The sequence below is a fragment of the Neophocaena asiaeorientalis genome, unplaced genomic scaffold (assembly GCF_003031525.2).
Source record: "Neophocaena asiaeorientalis asiaeorientalis breed wild unplaced genomic scaffold, Neophocaena_asiaeorientalis_V1.1 scaffold7, whole genome shotgun sequence".
In the NCBI taxonomy this organism is placed as follows: domain Eukaryota; kingdom Metazoa; phylum Chordata; class Mammalia; order Artiodactyla; family Phocoenidae; genus Neophocaena; species Neophocaena asiaeorientalis.
In genome coordinates, this window is record NW_020185337.1 from 13,447,237 (window position 1) to 13,451,603 (window position 4,367).

General features: G+C 34.0%; 1 pseudogene; it reads right to left on the reverse strand.

Annotated features, from left to right (window-relative positions):
* Positions 1–2,887: 2,887 nt before the first annotated feature.
* LOC112393697 (transmembrane protein 135 pseudogene) lies at positions 2,888–4,093 on the reverse strand (annotated as a pseudogene).
* Positions 4,094–4,367: the final 274 nt, after the last annotated feature.

The following is a 4,367-nucleotide window of genomic DNA, read 5'->3' on the forward strand; positions in this document are numbered from 1 at the left end:
TCAAAAAGGAACATCTACAATTTTCTGTAAAAGTTACTAAAATATTCCCCTTTTCTAAGTTTCTATCTGGGTGAAGTCAAACTTTCATCCACTTCACCAACATTACAATACATTGAATGCTGAAGCAGATGTCAGAAATCAGCTGTCTTATACTGTCAGACATTAAAAAGACTCAAAATATTTAAATGATGTCACTCTTCTCACTAATTTTCTGTTTTGGAAAATATAGTTATTTTTCATAAAATTATGTTGACATCAGGTTTGCTATTATTTTAAATCAACAAATCAATAAGTATTTTGAAAATTGTCAGTTTTAATCTCTAAAGCAGCAAATATTGATAGACATATCCTACATTTTAGAAAGCTCTTTGCTCTCCTCAGTATAAAGTATAATAATTGAGAACCACTGACTTTGAAAATCCACTAATAGAAAATCACCTTGAATAAGTGCATAAAATTACTAATGACCTAGTAATTGCTAGATAGTTCACATTCTTTCCTTTTTTCAATGGAAGTTCTTATTGAGGTTATCCTGATCCTACTCCACAGTTCTATATTTGTGCTGGGAGAGATGTTTTGCCTTTTGGTCCATGGTTAACAATATTCAGAAGATAACTTAGAATGTGAGGTCAGTGCATTCCACACACAGGTACACTTTTTTTTTTTTTGGAATGGACACATCTATTTGACTTTATTTATAATGCAAGTTGCCAGTCCATATCTGGTTAATTAGAGGTAGAAACACATTCATTTTGATTGTCTTCAGGAATACAGTTTCTTTGTGTTTGCTCAATACTTTGCAGTCTGTACCAATGAAATCAAATTATCCTTCTCTATTCACCACTGCAAACTAGTTAACTGCTCATTCCAGCTATACATTCATTATATGACTGCTTTGTGATGGTTATTTCATTTCATATTTTCTGTAAAATAAAAGATGACTATAGCTTCTATTAAAAAAAAATAAATCATAGGAATGTACCTTTTGACCAGTAAAATTTCACTAAACAATCTCATCATATCTCAGTAGAATCTGTCTTCCAATTTCATAGTCTTTTAATCTGAATGAAAACAATAACTTATGGATTAAAAAGTTTTCTGTTTAACTGACAGGAAAAATATTATAAACATAATTTCTGAATAGAGAAAATGAGATGCAAGTAGCAGTGCTTTCTTCACTGCTATAATACTTCATTTTTAAAAGCAAACACAGTACTAATCATTTTGATTCCAGTGAATAAAAACTTAAAACTGAATTTATTAATCAATTTGGAAGTCTGAAGCCAAAAGGATCCTTTAACTGTATTGCCTAATAGACAAGTCAATCCTAAAAAGGTAATCACAATGCAAAATTTTGGCCTAATTAAATTGGCTCTCTCTGATACTGTCTTTTTTGTTTGGTTTCAATCTGCCATAACAACCAAGGTTAGAATTACATGTAAACCAAAGTATACAAGGTGAAATTGAATACAGAGGATTAAGCATTTAAAAAGTCTGGGTTATAATTCTTATTGCTACACAAGTTCTACTGCATAATTAATTTACAGCAGCCTAAAACTTTTCAGCAACAAAATTATATTAAAAAAATATACCATTATCCCTATATGTTACATTAATTGTAATGTAACATATCACAACAACTTAAGCCTTGCGTTAACTTAGAAAAGAATAACTTGTCCCTGAAAAACTCTAAATATGATATTTAGATTTTTCAATTCATATTTCAATCAAAGCTGTCCTGAACTAACTCATAATCAGCAGTGACTACATCTTGTCACTTCTTTGCTCTAACAGGAGTAAAAGTGATGACAATGATTTTGTGAAAAGAAGCTAGAGAACCTGCATCCAATTAGTCATAAAATGGACTTCTAAACAACCACTGGATTTTTAGAATGTTTTTAGTTGTCAAACATCCCTATAGGTGAAACAGCTGAGGAACAAAATGCCTAACTTGCCCTAACTACTTTTGTTCCATAGAATTTGATCCCTTCTAAATCGACAACAGCATACAAACTTAGCTATGAAGACTTCAGTCCTTGTAAATGAAAACAAACATAGTAAACCTACAGGGGGTTTAAAAGTAACTTCATTTGAATATTCAAGTGTAATGCTTCTGTAAAAGATTAAAACATACGTTTCAACTTTAACAGATATGTCAATTTGCATTTGTTCTTAACCTGCCACTAATACACAGGTTCACTGGGCTGCCAAAGAACCCAGCTGATCATGGAGAGAGATGAAGGTATCAGTGGAAAAAAAGCACGGATACTACGGCATTTATCCAAACAGTATGACCCGTCTTTGCATCCCTGAAGTAAGAATGGCCACTTTCTCCAATTAATTTGCTCTATACTAAATAAAGCAGCATTGTCTGTGAGGAGTTACACCATACCTATAAAATTTCACTAGTATAGTTACCAATTCAGAAGTTAAAAAAAAAGAAAATACAGACCAAATCCATGTATCTGTGATCCTTTGTATCCTAAAATGTAGAAATATTCTTAGTTTTAACCAAGAATTATATTGGAATGAAGTAAAACATCTTTTAGAGTAATTCTGAGTATACTCTTATTTGTTACTACATTTCTACATAAAGTATTTAAGATTGCTTGTGGACATAATTTAATCTATAATATATCATAATGTCAACCATTACAGTGATCCAGAATGAGATTCTGGCTATAGAGCGAGCTTAATTATTAAGCAACACTTTCCTAAAAAGCTTCTGTATTTCTGATTGGTAAGAAAAACAAACAACAAAAAGAGCATTTCTCATTGAAATAACACTGACGTTCAAGCTCAGGCCCCCTTCTTTGTGTTCAACATAATTAACTCTCTAGGAAAAAATAATGAAACATTAAGTCACATTAACAAGTTACAGTCATCTTCAAGGAAACTCGATGGGCAATTCTGGTGTTACAGCTGTGTATCTTGGATCTAACCTAGGAATTAAGTCCTGAAAGTGTTTAGATGCACCAGTACCAAAAACATCAAGGACTTTTCGGTTCATGACGGCAAATCTGCCCTTGGTGAGCCTTAAAAGGAACTTCCAGTAAGATTGTCTCAAGGTATGAACTTCCATGACAGCTGCCTGGAAGCAAATTGCTGTAGAGATGGAATAGATGATAGTGTCTGCATGGGGAAAATAGGGAACCTTTCCTGCTTCAATGCCTTTGAAATACATTGTCTCTACCAATTTGGAAGCTAAATACATGGAAATTGTGCTTTTATAAAACGTCATTGATATTCCCACCAAAAATCCAGCTATAATGGCATGCAGTTCATCATCCAGATTTCTGACCCAGCACAAGAAGCAACTAGTACTCTTGTATATACTAACAAAAGAGCCCAGAAAAGCTCTGAGCTGGAAGTTTTCTTTATTGTAGAAGAGAGAAAGTAGCTGGAATGGCTGTGTAAACAGATGCCTAAATGCAGAGGGAATCCAGAGGCAGCACTGGATCAAGTATCCCATGCTAAACATTCTGATGAAAACTTTAATACAACAAGAGATGCAATTATCCTCATAGTGTTTGCAACGTCAATGCCTTGGTCCATGCTTACATACTGAAACCACAAGCTTCCTGACTAGAGCAATTATATTCATTCCTCTTGGTTTTTCCTCATGTTTCTCAGTCTTTTGTTCCACTTTTGCATATGCCGCCTCTGGTGAATAAGAATGTGTGGGAATTTCTTCCTTCCCAACAATGAACCTAAGTGTAGAGAATGTAAATCCTTTCAAACAGTCCTTGCACCCACGCAGGAACGTTTTGCTAAAGGGTAGACTAGTGGTAGAGGCTACCAGTTGTCTCCCAATATCTGTTCTCACTTTCTTCTCGTAATAGACCCCATGAACTTAAGCTGGGCAAATGGGTTGCCAAAACTATAATATTTTCTAGCTTTTTTTGCAGTTAGGTGTGACCAGGGAAATGTAAGGAAAATGGTAACAAAACTTCTGTGAAGACTGGAATGTGGATGCAATATCTAGAACTAGAACAGATATCTTGCACAGCAAGGTAAAAGCCACATGTTAAAGATGGTAGAGGACAGAAGGAGCTTGGGTCCCTAAGGAGACCAGAGTCACCATATTCGTCATAGTCTGCCAATATTTTTGTGAGAGTGAAACAAATTTCTATCTACAAATTTCTATCTTGAGTAAGCAGCTATAATTTGAGATTTCCTGTTACTCATAATTGGACCTAATTTTAACTGAGAATGACTCATCAGTACTGTTAGAGAAACAGGACTCTATTTTATCTGTTTATTTGTTCTCTTTTCCTAGTGTAAGTGATTTTCCATTAGCATTATCAATGGAGTTTTTCTAGATAGTAGATTACTATTGAAGGTGAGGGTGGCAACTCAAATTTTCT